Consider the following 19,890-nt stretch of genomic DNA (forward strand, 5'->3'; position numbering starts at 1 on the left):
TCAAAGAAAAAAAAAATTCTTGCCTTAATTAGATTTGCAAAGATACGTGCTCCAGATAAGATCTCGTGCTTTGGTTTTGGGTAGACATATCTTTGGAGGGTCATGATTCAACCCACTACACCAGTGCAGATACATTTTAGCCAAGTTAAGACCATCCATTTATGTGCCAACCCAGGACCTCCATGTTTCCAGAATAAAATGTGCATGTCACCCTCCAGAGCTTCTCAGTGCACCTGGGCCCCCTGCACGAACAAGCTGTCCACTGTGTGATTGCTTAGACAAGTAGCCACTGCTATAGCAGGGGTGGGGGCGAGAGCGTGGGGAGTGGGGACATTTTACACCGAATCCTGATGGAATAAGTCAGAGCATTTGCTCTCTGCCCTGTGGAATTAGAAGGCAGGTTGGTGGAAGAAAGGAAGACATCAAAGTGCCTGCTAAAGACGCAAGCACCTCAAAATCACCAAGCTCTCACGCGCTGCTGGTGGGATTGTTATTGGTAGCTTGGCACAAGCTTTCTTTAGAACTACTTGGTTTTATACACACACACACACAATTATATAGAATAGGTAAACATGCATATATATTTATTGAAATGATGCATATATATGCATAAACCAGAGCTTGTGGTGGTACACACGTGTGTATTTGGGTGATAAGGTTATGGGTAATTTTTATTTTCTTACGCATTTTTTTTCTGTAGTTTTTCAGGTTTTCCAAAGTGAGTATTTTTTGGTAGGTTAAAAGATTATATTTTAAAAAGAATTAAGGGAACGAAGCAGAAAACATAATTACTAAGTTCTGACTCATCCCTCAGTGACTGTGACTCCGGTTCCTACCAGGTCCAAATGCCAACAGGAGAGACGAATGTGTCGTTTGTGGAGTGAACTAGCTGAGGGCATGGCCTAAAATGAAGGGCACCTTTCCCTCTTCTTCCCCGGTGTCTCACTGGAGATATTTCATCCTAAAAAGTCATGAAATCTTGATCCAAAGCTCAAATCGTGTTTTGTGTAGGTATTTCCTGGGCTTCTGGCTTAAGGCTGTGTTTTGGTCTTCTAGCCAGTACTTAATGAAATGGCAGAAAGAAAGAGTGTTGGACATAAAGGTCGGGCACACCTCAAATACAGTGCTCCAGGATTACTCGTTGAAATGTTCATTTCATACACAGACCGGCACATGACTTTAATCTGTGAGGGTTTTCAGAGGGAGATCGGGAGTAACCTCCCACTCAAATATGGCGTGGTGTTTAACGGATCAATACGGCCATTGCAGTTCTTAACTCAGTCGAAATTAGCTGTGTTGCGACTGTCAGTGTATCAACCGTGCCAAGCTTTTTGAAGACCCTACCGAGTGAAATCCTGACATTCGGTGGCGAGCGTACTTGGCAGATTAATTGCAGCGATTTGGGATGCCACCTTTAATTCAGAGTCCACCCGAGTGATCTAAAGACGTAATGGCCAGCCTGAGAGTCCCAAATTAGCCAAATGTGAATTACTTCCGAGCTCTCAGAGCTAAACTCGCCTTTCCTTGTTTAACAACCTCAGTTACTGAAATTTGAAAATCTCTCAAGAGAGGACTTTATTTTTTGCCGATGGAAGGTGGCAATGCTGAACTACGTGGGAAAAAGAAAACAGCTCTCTTTCCCTATGAGCAATTTATTACTCAGGTCAATTCAAAACATGTAATTAATAGCCCATTCTAATTGGAAGCGAAAGCATAATCCATCTTTGGATGCTCCTGTTCTTCCGTTGCTGGCTGGATCTTCACTGCTGAGCAACGAAGCTCACCGGCAAGGCTGCAGTCAGAGGAGGTCTTCTCGGTTCATCTTTTTCGTCTCTAACATTTCTGTGGAAAAATAAAGACACAGTTTGTCACAAGCGATGGAGGCTTCCATGTGGAAATCAACTATTTAATGCCTCAGTGGGAACTGAGAATTTTTCATTAAGTTGTCCGGTGTAATTTCATCATTCCAGGAAGCTTCCCTCTTTCTCCTGTTCTTTCAGGTCAGACGCAAAGTCACGAGAAAGTCAACAGCTCTATCTGGTGCCCGCTGAGTGGCCGGGCAGCTTTCTCAGAGTGAACTCCTGGCATTCATCGTGTCCTGCTGTGGTCTTGGTTGACTTTGTCGGCGTTTTCATGACTTGTTCTTCTTTCCCAGGGAGGTGGGTTATTATCCCCAGGTCCACTCCACCTCTCCAGTGCCCATCCGTTCTGATCTCATGCACGTTTGCCTCAGAAGGGTTCGCTCCTCCCCTCATTTGTTTATTCAACAGCTTTTGAGCACCTATTATGCATCAAATGCACTCCTACACATCAAGGATTCTGACCTCAAGAAACACAGGCTCCCTGTCCTCATGGGGGGTTGTGTTTTAACAGGTAGAGTTGAACTATGAACCAGTAAGCCAGTACATTTGAAAAAACGGAATTGCAGGTAATGATAGGTTGTATTTATTTATGTTGGGACAGCGTCTTGCTCTGTCGCCCAGGCTGGAGTGCCGTGGTGACCATGGCTGACTGGCCTTAAACTCCTGGGCTCAAACTATCCTCCCACCCCAGCCTCTCAAGTAGCTGGGGACCACAGGCACATGCCACCACACCCAGCCAATTTTTTTCTGTGTTGTAGAGACAGAGTCTGGCTGTGTTATCCAGGTGGGCCTAGAACTCCTGGGCTCAAGTGATCCTTCTGCTTTGGCCTCCCAAAGTGCTGGGATTATAGATGTGAGCCACTGCACCCGGCCAGGTTGTAAAGAAGATAAAACAGGGCTGACCGGGTGCGGTGGCTCATGCCTGCAATCCCAGCACTTTGGGAGGCCGAGACAGGCGGATCACGAGGTCAGATCGAGACTTATCCTGGTTAACACAGTGAAACCCTGTCTCTACTAAAAATTCAAAAAATTAGCCGGGCATGGTGGCGGGTGCCTGTAGTCCCAGCTACTCAGGAGGCTGAGGCAGAATAGCGTGAACCTGGGAGACGGAGCTTGCAGTGAGCCGAGATCGTGCCACTGCACTCCAGCCTGGGCAACAGAGTGAGACTCCGTCTCAATAATTAATTAATTAAAAATGGAAAAACACAAAACAGGGCTACAGAGTGACTGGGGCGTGTATGAGTTGGGTGAGACTTGGTCTCAGGTGATGGGAGCAGGTGCTTGTGAGGAGGGACATTGTATTGAGGTGGAATTGTGATGAGGTCGTACTTTCACGGCTGAGATTAAGCTGTCCAGACACAGGGAAGAGGACGTGCAGAAACCCCAGGTAGGAAGGGCTTGGGCTGTTGGAGGAACAGGAGAAGGGCCCCCCTGTGGCTGGAGCTCAGGAGTGAGCGATGTGGAGGCAGGACAAGTGCTCAGGGTTTCTGGGTCTGAGACCATGGGCGGTCTGGCTGGCAGTGGCCAGTTGGTGTTTTTTAACTCAACTCTCAAGGGGCGCCATAGGAGAGGTCTAAGTAGGGGAGTGGCATGGTGAGATTTTGCTGCTCTGTGGAGAGTGGGTTATAGGAAAGTGAGAGCAGCTGGGTCTCAAGTCAAGTAGCAAACGAAAGTGACAGGCTGCTCTCTATTCAGTGAGCACTTATTAAATCCGACAACACACATTTATCACAACATGGTGCACTAAGTAGGTTCTTTTTTAAATTTTGAGACGGAATCTCACTCTGTTGCCAGGCTGGAGTGTAGTGGTGCGATCTCTGCTCGCTGCAACCTCCGCCTCCTGGGTTCAAGAGATTCCCCTGCCTCAGCCTCCCCAGCCTCCCAAGTAGCTGGGACTACAGGCCTACCATCACGCCTGGCTAATTTTTTTTTTTTTTTTTTTTTTTTTTTTTTTTTGTATTTTAGTAGGGATGGGGTTTCACCATGTTGGCCAGGATCGTCTTGATCTCCTGACTTTGTGATCCGCCCGCCTTGGCCTCCCAAAGTGCTGGGATTAGAGGCATGAGCCACCGGCCTGGTCAGTAGTTTCTTAACAAAACACAGTGGGACTTAGGAACAATAATAGCAATAGTCTACACTTACAGTAACGTCTCAGGGGTACGGTAGCAGCAGGGATGCAGAGAGATGTGGGCAGGAAGAGATGTATTTTGGGTATGGAATTGGTGCATCCTGCTGTTCAATTAGGTGTGGAGGATGCAGGCAAGTGAGCCATGGGTGCTGCTGTGGTTTTGGCTGGAGCAGCTGGGGGTGCCGTTCATGAGGTGGGCAAGTCTGGGGAGAAGTGGCTTGGAGCAGGTAGCTGAGAGAGGAGCGACTTGGAGGGGGTGGCTAAGAGAAGAGTGGCTTGGAGGGGGTAGCTGATGGAAGAGTAGCTTGGAGGTGGTAGCTGGGAGAGAAGCAGTTTGGAGGGGGTGGCTAAGAAAAGAGTGGCTTGGAGGCAATAGCTGAGAGAAGAGTGGCTTGGAGGGGTAGCTGAGAGAGAAGCAGCTTGGCGGGGGTAGCTGAGGGAGGAGTAGCTTGGAGCGGGTAGCTGAGGGAGGAATATCTTGGAGGGGGTGGCTGAGAGAGAAGCAGTTTGGAGGGGGTAGCTGAGAGAGGAGCGGCTTGGAGTGGGTAGCTGAGACTGCTGTTGCCACGCTGGTGTTCCTCCCTCAGCCTCAGAGCCCAGCCTTTCTCAGGGGTGGCAACTTGCTGAGATCAAAAAGTCTGCACCTTCTGGATTTCCTGGTAGCTGGGTTTAGGCATGTGACTAAGTCCTGGCCAATCAGATAAAAGTGGCATCTTCAGAAGGAACTTCCAGGAAGGGCTTTTAAAGGTTCTGGTTCAGCCAAGAGGGGCCCACCTCTTGCCTCTCCTTCCAGCTACCTGGAATGACTGTGTGGTAGTTGGAGCTTCAGGGGCCACTTTGTGACCTTGGGGTAGAAAAAGCCTCGTTCCCCAATTACTTCCTGGGACCTCTGTGTCAGGCCTGAGCTGTCCATCTTTCAGTGCCTTTTATGTGGGAGAATAAGGACCATTATGTTTATGCAGCTGTTCTTCTGTGATTTCCGTTCTGTGCCACTGAGTCTACTCTTAGGGGGAGAAACGAACAGTAGAACAAAAACCAAGAACCCCTGTTGTTAGAATGAGTTACGGGTGCCTTTTAGATCCCCATCCAGAGGTGTGGAATAGATAATTACATACACGTGAATGGAGCTTAGGGCTAATTCATTGATTAATTATTAACCCTGTTGCCACACGATAAGAAATGAGTCTCTTTTTCATGTCCTACAAATTACTTTCCTCATGAGCTTGCAAAGTCAAATAACAAGGACTGTCCTTCAAGAAATGTTCCAGACGAAATGTATTTGTACCATAAGGACCATTACAAATCAACTGGTCACCCAGTGTGCATAGGTACAATGTCTGGGTAATCTCCATTCTACCCCTCCACACAGCACTGACCACGGAGCACCTGAGCCCAGGTGGGGGTGAGGAGAAAAGGGCCAGAGGGTAACACAGGGGGACACTATGGTGGGCTCTTCCTGGATTTGAGCAAATGCATGTTTCTCCATAGAGAAGGATGGGCATCAGTGAGAGGCGTGAGGTGTTTTTATTGTTTTTAATTTAAATTTATTTATTTTTTAATGTTTCTAGGTCTACAAGGGCTTTAGGGAGATGGCAAGCAATGTGATGTCTATCCTTTGACATGAAAACATCTTTTACTTGGTTACCCCTCTAGATAAAGTCCATCTGGAGTTTGAGCTTAATTCAATCATGTTTTAGTAGGCATCCAACAGGGTCTGAACTATTTTCAGAGATCTTTCATACCACAGAAAGGCCCAATTTATTACTGGGATCCAGGGGAAATAAAATAGAAAGCAATAACTAAGATAAGTGGTCCATCAAAAGTTACACGTGCTAACAGGCCCACACAACACACACTAGCGCACAGATCTCTAAGACTTGCACGGAGAAACGCTGTACCCAGGTTTGCAGAGGTGGTGGTTTCTTTTCTTCTCTCCCTGAATTTAATTAGAAATGGAAATACGGAATACTAACACCAAGAACTACGTCTTTCTTCTCAAACTGGTTTGCAGATCCCTAGAAATCAGGATGTATTTTTTATATGTGCTGGAAACTGGAAACACATTTCATATATTAATTCACTAAATCCTTCTATCAACGCCATGAGGCATGAGCTTGTATTATGCCCATTGTGTAGGTAAGGAAACAGACACAAGGGATTCAAATGACTGGTGTGAGAGCTGGGAATTCACACCCGCAGGCTGGTCCCAGAGACCCTGAGGGCAGCCCCTGTGCCGGGCTCTTTCTTGACAGGACTCGGGAGGCTGAGAACTGATGAGGGTACGCCGCCCCATTTCCATCTGTATTGGTATCTTACTGCTGCAGTGACAAATCACCACAAATCTAGTGACTCTAAACAGCATGCATTTATTATCAGACAGTTCTAAGATCAGAAGTCCTCACATCAAGGTGTTGGCAGAGCTCCCTTCCTGCTGAGGGCTGTTGGGGAGAATCAGTTTCTTGTCTCTGGCAGCTCCTAAGTAAAGGCTGCCCAATTCCCTGCCTCATGACCGCTGACGTGGTTTGGATCCATGTCCCTGCCCAAACCTCATGTAGAGTGGTTATACCTGATATGTGGGTGTGGAGGTGGGGCCTGGTGGGAGGTGACTGGGTCATGGGGTGGATCCTCTATGAATGGTTTAGCACCATCGCCCCTGGTGCTGTCCTGGTGACCGTGAGTTCTCGTGAGATCTGATGATTTAAAAGTGTGCAGCGCCACCCGTCTTCCTCCTGCTCCAGCCACGGGAAGTGCCTGCTCTCCCTTTGCCTTCCACCATGACTGAAAGCTCCCCGAGGCCTCCCCAGGAGCCGAGCAAAAGCCACTCTGCTTCCTGTACAGCCTGCGGAACCATGAGCCAATGACACCTGTCTTCTTCATACATTACCCAGTCTCAGGTATGTCTTCATAGCCATGCGACAATGGACTCATGTAGCCCCTTCTTCCATCTTTACTGCCAGCGGGACAGCGTCTTCAGGTCCCTCTGACCTCTGCGTGTCCTTGCATCGCCTATTGTTCTGGGACTCTGTCTCCCTAATATAAACATTTTGATTCTTGGGATGATCCCAGATGATCTCCTTACATAATCACCTGATGTGGTTTGGATCTGTGTCTCCACCCAAATCTCTTACCGCGTTGTTCTCCCCAGGGTTGGAGGCTGGGCCTGGTGGCAGGGGATTGGATCATGGGGGCGGAGTTCTCATCAATGGTTTAGCACCGTTCTCTCCGTGCTGTCCTCAGGAGAGTGAGCGTGTGAGTTCCTATGCGGCCCGGTTAAGTGTGTCACACCGCCACCCGCCTTTGACCCTGCTCCTGCCATGTAAGATACCTGCTTCCACTCCACCTTCTGCCATGAATCAAAGCTCCCTGAGGCCTCCCCAGGAGCAGAGGCTACCAGGCTTCCTGTGCAGCCTGCAGAACTGAGCGCCATTTAAATCTCTTTTCTTTGTAAATTACCCACTCTCAGTTACTACTTTATAGCAGCGCAAGAACAGACTAATACGTCACCCCTACAAAATCCATTTGGCCATGTCAGTAACACCTTGACAGGTTCCGGGGATTAAGATGTGGACGTCTCTGGGGTGTCATTTTATATTTACCACATAATCTAAAGAATGTGTGTGTGGAGGGGGAGAAGAACGTGAAACTAACCTTACTAATCTGCCTTCCTGGCTTTTGCAAATCTGTTTACTGCAGGTCCAGAATGTGAATGTCTCACTTAGAAAGTAAGCAGCAACCACATGTAGTGACTCACGCCTGTAATATCAGTACTTTGGGAGGCCAAGGTGGGTGGATCACTTGAGGCCAGGAGTTCGAGTCCAGCCTGGCCAATATGGCGAAACCCTGTCTCTACTAAAAATACAAAAAATTATCCGGGCATGGTGATGCGTGCCTGTAATCCCAGCTACTTGAGTGGTTAAGGCATGAGAATCTCTTGAACCCCAGAGGCAGAGGTTGCATTGAGCTGGGCACCACTGCACTCCAACCTGGGTGACACAGCATGAGTCTGAGAAGGAAGGAAGGAAGGAAGGAAGGAAGGAAGGAAGGAAGGAAGGAAGGAAGGGGAGAAGGNGAAGGAAGGAAGGAAGGAAGGAAGGAAGGAAGGAAGGAAGGAAGGAAGGGGAGAAGGAAGGAAGGAAGGAAGGAGAGAAGGAAGGAAGGAAAGAAGGAAGGAAGGAGAGGAAGGAGAAAGAAAAGAAAGAAAAATAGAAGAGAAAAAGAAAGAAAGAGAAAGAAAAGAAGGAAGGAAGGAAGGAAAGTCAAGCAGCAAACAAAAGTGACAGGCTCCTCTGAACTCAGGGAGCATTTATTAAATCCCACAACACACATTTATCACAACATTGTGTAGTAAGTAGGTTCTTAGTAAAACATGGTGGGATTTAGAAATAAGAGTAATAGTTGACACTTGCATTGTCCTCCGTTTGTTCTAAGCACTGTTCTGCATATGTTAGCATGTTAGATTCACACAACTCCACACATTCTAGGAGGAAGGTGGGAAAAGCCTTCTCAGAGGGTGATGGTCTTCATATAGTGCTGAACTTCTGCCTCAGCTAAGGCTATTTATTCAGTTTTTTCCTACTACCTTTAAGATATACAATCCATAGAATTAACTCCTGATAGGGCTTGACTTCTACCTTCAGCTTCCTTTGATGACTATTTCAATGGGAATAGGAGCAGACAATAAAATTGGACCTGAATAGTTTGAATTTATCAGCTGTCAATGAATAATTTCACTTACTAGCACTTGTGAAAGTTTAATTGTTCCTTTCTAGCCTTTGGCTTTCATTAAGCAATCAACAAAGTCCTAGGTGCAGAGCCTGGGCAGAGGAGGGGGTAAGGCCACAAAACTAGTTCGGTGGCAAGGAAGTGGGGTTATTTTTGCAGCCTTATCACCTCCCCTGCCTGGGCTCCATGCCTAGGACTTCGTTGTCTATTTCTTCATGCCTGAGTGGAAAACACAGCCTGGTCCCTTGACTTGCTTTTGTTAACAGCATGCAGTAGAACCAGTGTCTTGTGTGCCATTCTAGACCAGCCAGCCCCCAGCCAACCAGGCATCTGACCACAGATATATGAGTGAGTCCAGTCACAACCAGCCGAGCATGACTTAGATCAGCAGAGCTGTAGACTCATGAGCAATCGTTATAGTAATTAATAAACCATCATAATAAATTACAATCAATAAACCATCATAATAAGCAAACTGTTTTCACTGTAAGTCATTAAGATTTAATGTGTTAGTTTTGTGATGCAATAACAGATAAAGAGAGGGTGTCCTTGGGCGAGCTCCTCAAGCTGGGTCTAAATGAATCACAGAGGGCTGGCAATTTGTGTCAACACAACATTAGCTAGTTCTAATTCAGAGATCATAAGAAGATCTACAGTTATTACAAGTCAACTGAGTCCATATTTTAAAATTGAGACACTTTATAAAGAAATCCCAAGTTTGAGCTCTTTCCACAAAAAGATGAAATATCTGTTGATGCTAAGCGTGTGTTTTCCAAGGGCAGCCATGTGTGGAGCTATTGCCTGCCGCATCTGCCCTCACCTCCTCGATCCTCACTCTGGTTGTCAGGTGTGGTGTTGACAATGCAATATGGAATGTCAGGATTCTAACTCCTGGCTGATTTCATCCACTTACGGTTGTGCATTCTGAACTGCCTTGTCTTGAGTTCTGCTTCTGCCATTTTCTAGGTGTAATATCAGGTATATTGCTCACTCTCTTTGTGCCTCAGTTTCCTCACCTGTAATATGCGGGATATGAAGGTAACCTGCTTTAGAGGTGTGTTGTAAGGATCAAATCCATTGTGATGTGGAACGTCATTTGGCTGGTGAATTAGTCTATTCTCACACTGCTATAAAGAATACCACCTGAGACTGGGTAATTTATAAAGAAAAGAGGTGGAATTGGCTTACAGTCCTGCATGACTGGGGAGGCCTCAGGAAACTTACAATCATGGCAGAAGGGGAAGGGGAAGCAAGGCAGTCTACGTGGCGGCAGGAGAGAGACAGAGTGTGAAGGAAGCCACACACTTTTAAACCATCAGATCTCCTGAGAACTCACTATCATGAGAACAGCATGGGGGAAACCATCCCCAAGATCCAATCACCTCCCGTCAGGTCCCTCCTTGGCATGTGGGGATTACAATTTGAGATGAGATTTGGGTGGGGACACAGGCAAACCCTATCAGCCAGTGCCCGACATCTTGAAAGATCTCTCTCAATGTTTGCTATACTTACGATAATAATTGTTTTTTCATGTTACCAGCTGGGCCCTGTAAGTACTGGAGTTTTCTACTCCTCCTCTCATTTCCTCTTTTTCTGTTTTATTTCTCATTCTGTCCCTGCGTTGGGAACCTACCCCAGTAAAAAGAAAGGACAGCAGTTTGGAAAATAGATTTGGGATATTTAGGATTTTTAATATACAGATTTTCACTTCTCTGTTGAGGTCCCCCATAGAGCCCATAGCAGGAACTATCCCTGAGGCCATGTTGCCTTTAAGAAAAACCCATGCTACTATCTGCTGTGTATCCCTTGACCCATATGTCCTTGTTTCCCCAGTCCCGCACCTGTGGTAATGACTGTTTCATTCTTTATGTCTGCATATTTGAGCTCTTTAGAAAATATTCCACACGTAAGTGAGATGATGCCGGATTTGTCCTTCTGTGTTTGGATCTCACTTAGCATGATGTCCACCAGGTTCATTCATGTTGTGGCACATGGCAGGATCTCCTTTTTTTTTTTTTTTTCTGAGATGGAGTCTCGCTCTGTCACCCGGGCTGGAGTGCAGTGGCACGATCTCAGCTCACTGCAACCTCCGCCTCCTGGGTTCAAGTGATTCTCTTGCCTCAGCCTCCTGAGTAGCTGGGACTACAGGCGTGCACCACCACACCTGGCTAATTTTTGTATTTTTAGTGGAGATGGGGTTTCACCTTGTTGGTCAGGATGATCTCGATCTTTTGACCTCATGAGCTGCCTGCCTCAGCCTCCCAAAGTGCTGGGATTACAGGTGTGAACCACCACGCCCGGCCGCTTTTTTAAAGGCTGAATACTATTCCATTCTCTCTCCCTACAGAACCACATTGTCTTTATCTATTTATCCGCTCATGGGCATTCAGGTTGTTTTGGTCTCTTGGTTTTTGTGACTATGTTACTAATGCTGCAGTGTGGGTCAAAGGATACAAATGAGCAGATATGCAGAATAAACAGGTGTAGAGGTCTAAGGTGCATTACGAGGACGAAAGTTAACAAAATTGTATTGGGGTTTTGTTAAATACGTAGATTTTAGCTGCTCTTGTCACAAAAAAGGAAGCATGTGAGATGACAGTTATGTCAATCTGCTTCACCACAGTAATTGTTTTCTTTTCTTTTCTTTTTCTTATTTCTTTTGCAGTAACCATTTTTACCATCTATATGTACCCCAAAACATCATGTTGTAAACCTCAAATATATGAAACAAAATTTACTAATTTAAAAAAAGCCCATCTGTGTAGCTGCTTTCAAGCAACACAATACAATATTTACTTGGCAGAAAATATGAAAATCAAAGATGTGATAACCTGTGACTTGGCATCACTCTTCCTATAGGCTGCCCTAGAGCAGCCTCCTCGTGTCGGGCATTACATGGATGGTCACAGCAGCATTGTACATATATGATTACTTTAAAACATCAATTTACTTTAAAAAATTTACCACTTATCAAAATTAGCATGTTGTCTCTGTATAGTTCCGTGAAATTTACACAGGTATGGATTGGTGTAACTGGCACCACCATCAGGGCACTGGAAATTTCCTCACATTAACCCTTCGTAGTAACATACTCCTTCCCCACCCCTTACCTCTGGCCCTTGTCATCTGTTCTACATCACTATAATTTTTTTTTTTAGGATATCATAGAAATAGAATCATAAGGTACATAACCTTTGGAGATTGTCTATTACTATTTTTCACAGTGCGAAACTTGAACTAACTGAAAAGTACACCAATAAGTGAATAGTTACATAAAACAGTCTATAAACATCCTGTGAAGTGCCATATGCCAGTTAAAATAGCATAAAATAGGATGAGTACCAGCTGGAAGGACCAGGAGCAGGATTGGGTATCATTTATTCTTTATTTTTGAGGATCTTTCTTTTCCCTCTGGAGACATCTGAGCTCACAATCTGGGACAATGTGGTGGAATCCTTTTTTTTTTTTTTTTTTTTCTTTTCAGATTTTGGCTTGTTGTGGTAGCTGAAGGAGCTCAGAAAGGAAGAGTTTTGGAAATTTAAGGAGCTCCTCAAACAAGAACCTTTGACATCTGAACTCAAGCCAATCACCCGGCTTGAGCTAAAGAAGCCTTCCAAAGAAGATGTAGCAAAGCTGTTGGACAAACATTATCCAGGAGAACAGGCATGGAAGGTGACACTGAACCTATTTCTACAGATCAGTAGGAAAGATCTCTGGACGAAGGCTCAGGAAGAGATGAGAAATAAGCTCAACTCATGTAGAAAGCACATGAAAGAAAAATTTCAACTTGTATGGGAAAGGGAAACCTGTGTTCATGTCCCTGAGCATTTCTACAAAGAAATCATGAAAAATGAGTCCAAGTATTGAATGATGCATATACTGCTGAAGCTAGACTACTCACTGTGGTCCTGGAAGGCTCTGATGGAACTGGAAAAACAACCCTTTTAAGAAAAGTGATGGGCCGGGTGCAGTGGCTCACGCCTGTAATCCCAGCACTTTGGGAGGCTGAGGCAGGCGGATCACCTGAGGTCAGGAGTTCAAGACCAGCCTGGCCAACATGGTGAAACCCCGTCTCTACTGAAAATACAAAAATTAGCTGGGCATGCCGGTGCATGCCTATAATTCCAACTACTTGGGAGGCTGAGGCAGGAGAATCACTTGAACCTGGGAGGCTGAGGTTGCACTGAGCTGAGATCACACCATTGCACTGCAACCTGGATGACAGAACAAGACTCAGTCTCAAAAAAAAAAAGTGATGTTAGACTGGGCAGAGGGAAACTTATGTTATGGAAGGATAGATTCACATTAGTTTTTTTCCTTAATGTCTATGAAACGAACGGTATCACAGAGACCAGCTTACTGGAGCTCCTCTCTAGGGACTGGGACTGGCCTGAGTCTCCAGAAAAGATCAAAGACTTTTTTTTTCCCAGCCAGAGCAAATTCTGTTCATCATGGATGGCTTTGAGCAACTGAAGTTTGACTTGGAACTTAAAGCTGACTTGTATGATGACTGGAGGCGGCATCAGCCAACACAAATTATCCTGAGCAGTTTGTTGCAAAAAAAAGATGATTCCAGAATCCTCTCTGCTTATTGCATTAGGAAAAGTGGGTATGCAAAAAAAAAAAAACCAAAACTATTTTATGTTGTAGCCCCCAAAACTCATAAAGCTCCCAGGATTCACTGAACTTGAAAGGAAGCTGTATTTCTCCTACTTCTTCAGCGAGAAGAATAAAGCCTTGAAAGCCTTTAATTTTGTGAGAGATACTGGACCGCTGTTTATCTTGTGCCATAATCCCTTTATATGCTGGTTGGTCTGTACTTGTATGAAATGGTGGCTAGAAAGGGGAGAAGACCTTGAAATAAACTCCCAAAATACCACCTCTTTATATACATCATTTTAAACAAATGTATTTAAAGCAGGAAGTCAGGGAATGTGGACACATACACTTGTATTTTGCCATGGGATCTCTGGAGGAATGGGTTATCTGAGTCTGAGGGCTTAATGTGGGTGGGTATGAAACTTCTCCAAAGGAGAGGTAACTGTTTTACCTTCATCCATATATGTATCCAAGAGTTTTGTGCTGCCATGTTTTATTTGCTCAAACGACCCAAAGATGATCCTAACCCAACCATTGAAAGCATAATCCAGCTTGTAAGAGCCAGGGTGGCTCAGCCTTAAACCCACTTGACCCAGGTGGGGGTATTCGTGTTTGGAAATTCAACAGAAGAAATCATCAGCTTGCTGGAGACATCCTTCGGTTTTCCATTGTCAAAAGACCTAAAGCAAGAAATAACCCAGTGCCTTAAAAGTTTAAGTCAGTGTGAAGCTGATAGGGAAGCGATAGGTTTCCAGGAATTATTCTGTGGTTTATTTGCAACTCAGGAAAAAGAATTTGTAACACAAGTGATAAATTTCTTTGAAGAAGTTTTCATTTATATTGGTGACATAGAACGTTTGGTAGTATCTTCAGTCTGCCTGAAGCATTGTCAGAATTTAACTATACTTCACATGTGTGTAGCGAATATTTTCCAGATTTCTCAGGATGCATCTCAGATCACAATGACAAGCTCATTTACTGGCGGGAGCTTTGCTTAATGTTCATTACCAACAAGAACTTCCAGACGTTAGACATGGAAAACAGTAGGCTTGGTGATGCCTCCCTGGCAATTCTTGGCAAAGTGCTGGCTCAGCCTGCTTGTAAGCTCCAAAAACTCACATTTACTTGTATGCCTAACTTTGGAAATGATTCAGAATTATTTAAGGCAGTTCTTCATGACCCTCATATGAAATTTCTGAGCCCGTATGGCACTAGCCTCTCCCATACTGATGTCAGGCACCTGTGTGAGACATTGAAGCATGCAACATGCAAGATAGAAGAGCTGATACTGGCATCTCCCATGAAGGTTGTGAAGACATCGCCTCTGTCCTGGCCTGCAACAGCAAGCTGACACATCTCTCCTTGGTAGAAAATCCCACAAAGGATGAAAGAATGATGTTGCTGTGCCCTGGCGACACTGATGTTGATGTGCTGCTGTCTCACCTGTGTCTCGTCCTCCTCCTTTTCTGTGATAAATCCCTATCCCTCCTTGATCTGGGATCAAATTTCCTGGAAGATAATGGCACAGCGTCTCTGTGTGAAGCACTGAAGCACACACACTGCAACATACAGGAGTTGTGGTTGATGGGCTGTTTCCTTACTTCTGTTTCCCTAAGGACATTGCTGCTGTTCTTATTTGCAATGAAACACTGAAGACGCTGAAACTTGGGCATGATGAAATAGGAGGTGCTGGTGTCAAACAGTTATGTGACGCCATCCTCACTTTAGAGTGTCTTGCAATGCAAACATGGCCGATCACCCATGCCTACTGTGGCACTCACTGCCTGCAAAACATGGAGGAGCCTGAACCTCAACTGGGTTACCTTGGACCCTGATGTGGTGGTGGTGCTGTGTGAGGCTTTGAGCCACCCGGACTGTGCCCCCTGCGGATGCTTGGTGTCACTGTAGCTAAAAGGAAACTTAACCATCTTCCCTACTTCCGAAGATTTAAGGCTGCACAAATCTGCCTTTGATGAAGAAACTCAGAAGAGGCTGATGTCTGTGGAAGAAAAAATTCCCCACCTGACCAATTCACATAAACCTTGGACCAATGAAGAATACAAGATCAGGGGTGTGCTCCTCTGATGGAGAGCACCCTGAAGTAATCTTCTCACAAAGGCTTTCCTTGGTCACAGTGGGCACTTCTCCTCCTGGCACCTCTGTCCTGTAATTGCACGTCATGGCAGCAGGTCTGTGATTTCAGGGCTACTCCCTGACGGCGTTCTAGCAATATGATTATGGAGAGTGATTCAGTGTGTATGTGCTGATTGTCTTTGCCTCGGTTCTATATGCCCTTATCTTTAGAAATCCCATCCTACCTTGCAATATTTGGAAGAACAAGTACATTAAATGAGTGCAAAACACACTGGAAACCTCGGCTTTATTTTTTTAATGGGTGTCTTGGTGTGTAAGAGCACGCCTTTGCAGGCACCGCAATTCTCTGATACTTCTGACGTAGAAGTGACGATAGAATCAATGTGTCTATAGTTTGTATTGCTAGCACTCAAAGTTTCTGTTTCTAGTTTGTCCAGATATAGATTTGATCAGTTTTCTTGTCCAATTAAAAAAAGCATTTCCAAATCTCTACTTATCCTTTCATATATGACACTCCAATAGATTATTTTCTAAGAATTTAGTATTACTCAAATATATCTACACTGTTTTTGTATATTTTAAAATATTAAACACCTCACTGCCATAATTTTTTTTAAACAAAGCAAATAGCATAAAGTAGACCTATATGTACTAACATAGAATTCCATGACATACTGTTGTATGAAAAGTCTCTAGCAGTGGCCAGGTGCAATGGATCGCACCTGTAATCCTAATACTTTGGTAGGCTGAAGTGGGCCGATAGCGTGATCCTTGAAGTCCAAGACCATCCTTGAAGTTCAAGACCAGCCTGGACAATATACAGAGACACTGCCTCTACAAACATACAAAAATTAGCCAGGCATGGTGGCACTCGCCTGTAACCCCAGCTACTCAGGAGGCTGAGGTGGGAGGATCACCTGAGCCTGGGAGGTCAAGGTTACAGTGAGCCAAGATCCTGCCACTGTACTCCAGGCTTGGTGACAGAGAAAAACTCTGTCTCAAAAAAAAAAAAAAAATTCACCAACATATATATTCAGTATGTTATCATTTATGTTATTTCCTCCTTCTTTATGTAGGCTCCATATAAATTTATAGGGAAAGGAAAGCACCAAGTAGTTAGAAATGGTTACCTGACAAGGCTCAAGCATTCTTTGTTCATCCCTAAACCTCATTCCTGAAATCCCCCAATCCTCAGACCCACCCCCAGCCCTGAGACTGTGTTATCAATGTTGTCCTAGTGATACAGAAGGGCTGGGCTCCCAGCTAAGCTCCACGCTCAAGCCTGGAACCTCTACCCTAAGTAAAAACAGTTGACACTCATACAGAAGGGCTGGACTCCTGGCTAAACTCCACCCTCAAGCCTGGAACCTCTACCCTAAGTAAAAACAGTTGACCCTCATACAGAAGGGCTGGACTCCTGGCTAAACTCCACCCTCAAGCCTGGACCCTCGGCCCTAAGTGAAAGCAGCTGACCCCATTCCAAATGACTGCCTTTTTGGCCCACCCTGCCCCCTGTCCTGTGCCCACAAAAGCCAGACCAGCGGGCAGGAAAAAAAGAAGGGAGCAACACAAGTTGCTGATGGGCCGGGATGGAAGCGGCTGAGTGGGGAGCCAAGAAACAGCAATTGAGCTAGGGAGAACTTCAGATGGTGCAGCTTTGGAGGGGAGCCCAGCCAGAGATGGCTGGCCTTCAGGGAAAGATCACCTTCTTCCTGCACCATCTCCTTTCCAGCTCCCCTTCCACTGAGAGCCACTTCCACTGTTCAATAAAGCCTTCCACATTCATCATCTTTCAAACAGTTCATGTGACTTGGTTCTTCCTGAACACCCAACAAAAACTGTGTCAAAAAGGGCAGGTGCAGGAGTCTGTCACCCTCACTCTTCACCGAGCTGTTAACACTTAGCTGTCCACAGACTGCAGGCTGAGTGAAGTGAACCACTCCGGAAGGGTCAAGGTCAAGGGAGAAATCCCGTCTCAATAGAGTCTTCAACCTGCTTCCCAAGGGTCCCTGATCCTGGAGTACACTCCATTGGGAAGGTCCCCTCCGACACTGAATGGGGCTGAGCTGGGTCACCAATAGGGTATTATAAATAGTGTGTGACATCCAGGGCCACACACTCTCTCCTCTCTCTCTCTTGCATCACTTGCTTTGGGGGAAACCAGCTGCCACGTTGAAAGGACTCTCAAACAGACCAGTGGAGAGACCCATGTGATGGAGAGCTGAGACCTTCTGCCCACAGTCAGGAACAGAGGCCTCCTTCCAGCAGTCTGTGAGTGACCCATCTTAGAAGTGGCTGCCGAACCCTGGTTGAACCAATAGTGCAGCCCTGGCCAACACCATGATGGCAACCATGAGGAGTCCTGAGCTAGACCAATGCCTACGCCAGTACCAATTTTTGAGCTACAGCAACTGTGTGCCATAATAAGTGTTTGTTGTTGTTTCAGGCTGCTAAGCTTTGGAATAACTTGCTGTGTGGATGCATCAGTTATCTATTGCTGTGTAACAAATTACCCCCAAACATAGCAGCTGAACACAACTAACATTCAGTCTCTCACAGGTTCTGTAGGTAAGAAGCCTGGGAGCAGCTTAGTCAAGTCACTCTGGCTCAGGGCCTCTCATGATGCTGGCCGGGTAAAGTCATCTCAAGGCTTGATGTGGAGAGGGTTGGCTTCCAAGCTCTTTCACGTGGCTGTCAATGAGCCTCAGGCCTCTGTCACCTGGACCTCTCCATGGGGCTGTTTTGTGATGTGGCTCCTGACTCCCTCTAGAACAAGTAATGACAGAGAGAGAGAGAGACAGAGAGAGAGAGAGAGAGACAGAGAGAGAGAGAGAGAGAGTGCGCACCTCTCACCTGAAGGAGCATGTTCAGGCTACCATATCAAGATACCATGGACTGTGTGGCTTACACAACAGGAAATCTATTTTCTCCCAGTTCTGGAAGCTAGAAGTCTAAGGTCAAGGTCCCAGAGTGTTGGTGTCTAGTGAGGATTCTCCTCCTGGCCTGTAGATAGCTGCCTTCTCTCTGTGTCCTCACATAGTAAAGACAGAGAGAAAGCTCTGGTGTTGCCTTCCTTCTTTCTTTCTTTTTGTAAAGAGTCTTGCTCTGTTGCCCAGTCTGGAGTGCAGTGGCACAATCATGGCTCACTGCAGCCTCAACCTCCAAGTCTCAAGCGATCCTCTGGCCTCAGCCTCCCAGGCAGTTGGGACTACAGGTGTACACCAGCATGCCTGGCTAATTTTTGTTTTTTTGTTTTGTTTTGTTTTTTTGTAGAATTGGGGCTTCACTGTGTTGCCCAGGCTGCTCTCAAACTCCTGAGCTCATGCGATCCTCCCACCTTGGCCTCCAAAAATGCTGGGATTACAAGCATGGGCCACTGCACCCAGCCATAATTTTTTAAAAAGTATTTTTAGCAGATGGGGGCTCGCTATGTTGCCCAGCCTGGTCTCCAACTCCTGAGCTCAAGTGATCCTCCCACCTTAACTTCCCAAAGTGTTGGGATTACAGAAGTAAGCCACGGTGCCTAGCTTCTCTTCTTATAAGGACACAGTTCTATCAGATTATGGGTCTACCCTTATGACCTCATTGAACATTAATGAACTCTGTAAGGGTCCTATTTCCAAATGCATTCACATTGGGGGTTAGGAGTTTAACAGTAAATTGTAAAGGGACACATTTCACCTCACATTGCTACCCAAGGTGGGAGTTACAGTCTTTTTATGAACCAACATTGGAAGTGACATTTCATCGCATGTGCCATGTTCCATTTATTAGAAGTAAGTCCAGCTCACATGTGAGGAGAGGGGATTACACAAGAGCATGAATGCCAGGAGGCAGGCATTTGTGGGGGCATTGTAGAGGCTGCCTAGTACATTAGCAGATAACCAGCAGAAAGGGCACAAAATATGTTTCTGCAGTCAACTTCATTTCAGTCTTTTAGAAGCATTCAAAAATGTACTGTGGTTTAGAAAATAGCAGTTCTTTCTTTTTAAATTTAATCCGTGTAATAAACAATACATTCACATGGTACAAAAATAATCCTTCCCCTTCCTCTCTTCACCCCCAAAAAGGCCATTACATTTATCCATTATTTGTGTATTATTACATGGTATCTTTATGCGAACACATGCAGATACAATGTGTGTTCTTATTTTCCACACTTTTTAACATAAATAGTTGCCTGCTGTAATACCGTATTGCGACTTGCTTTTTGTCATTGAAATGTATCTCTTTCTACATCAGTACACAGTTTTCTCATTCCTCTTTTTCAGATGTGCTGCATTGCATTATTTATTCTGGTGGATAGTATAATGTAATTTATTCAATCAGTCTCCTACTGATAGACATATGAGTTACTTTCGATCTTTTTCTATTACACAAAAAAGCTGCAATGAATATTGTTATGCACAGGCATTCTCACATGTACAAGTATTTGGATGGGATAAATTTACAGACATAGGATAAATGGGTCGAATGTATTTGTAC

The 19,890-nt window shown here is 45.3% G+C and overlaps 1 pseudogene; it reads left to right on the forward strand.

The window, feature by feature from the left end:
- Positions 1–1,173: 1,173 nt before the first annotated feature.
- Positions 1,174–15,396, forward strand: LOC112634973 (annotated as a pseudogene).
- The last annotated feature ends 4,494 nt before the right edge of the window (positions 15,397–19,890 follow it).

Source organism: Theropithecus gelada, chromosome 11 (genome assembly GCF_003255815.1).
Source record: "Theropithecus gelada isolate Dixy chromosome 11, Tgel_1.0, whole genome shotgun sequence".
Lineage (NCBI taxonomy): Eukaryota > Metazoa > Chordata > Mammalia > Primates > Cercopithecidae > Theropithecus > Theropithecus gelada.